Genomic DNA, 894 nt, shown 5'->3' with positions numbered 1-894 from the left:
AAGAGATATAGTCCAGGTGATTTCGGAACGCGAGAGGAGAGATTACTAACGGTTTATACAGGATATTTGGGTCTTCACTGGCTACGGAAGTAGAACTAGAAGTCTGGAGTGTGGCAAATGTTATTCCTTTGTTGACGAAAGATAATAGGGATACTCCGTTGAGTTATAGAACAAGGAGTCTTCCATCAATAATAGGTACACTATTGGAAAAAAAAATATTGTAGACGGAACTTATGAGCGTTTGGAGAAACGTAATCTGGTTAAGGAGATTCAACAAGGGTTTTTGAGGGGAATGATGTACTTTATTAGCTAGATTTAATTATTTGTAACAGTGAAAAACAAACAGAAGCATCAGAACAGTCGATGTGGGTGCATTAATTTTGTTCCGGCGTTTCATCAGTTCTCCATATTAGACTCATTCAGAAAGTCAGGAACCATGGGATCGAGGGAAACCGGACTGCGTTGATTCAGAATTGTCTTCTTAACAGAAGACAGATGATGTAGTAGATAGAGTGAAATCTGGATGGAAGAGAGCGGGCAGCCGTTTTCCGCACCGAGGACCGAAATTTCGGCACACTTTACTACTATATTTGGACTCTGCATTTCCGTGAAACAGGGCTGAGGGAAATAACCGATTTAATCTGATCACGCAGCGGCACCTGGATAATTTATAGTATTAGGGCTGATGACGTAAGCAAATCTCTGAACTGTTGACAGCCACGTTATCTAACCTGACCTGCCATTTACATATTATAGGGCAGATGGTACAATGGCGGCAAAGCAATCTTTTCCAATGGATCCCTGCAACTAAAACCAGCATTTCAAAGAGTTCCGCAGCAGCTTTTGCTGCTCAGTAAAATCACCAACCTTCCAGAATGCCAATTCCAAATTCCC

This window comes from Hypanus sabinus, unplaced genomic scaffold (genome assembly GCF_030144855.1).
Source record: "Hypanus sabinus isolate sHypSab1 unplaced genomic scaffold, sHypSab1.hap1 scaffold_1391, whole genome shotgun sequence".
Classification (NCBI taxonomy): domain Eukaryota; kingdom Metazoa; phylum Chordata; class Chondrichthyes; order Myliobatiformes; family Dasyatidae; genus Hypanus; species Hypanus sabinus.
Note: the sequence above shows the minus strand (reverse complement) of the source record.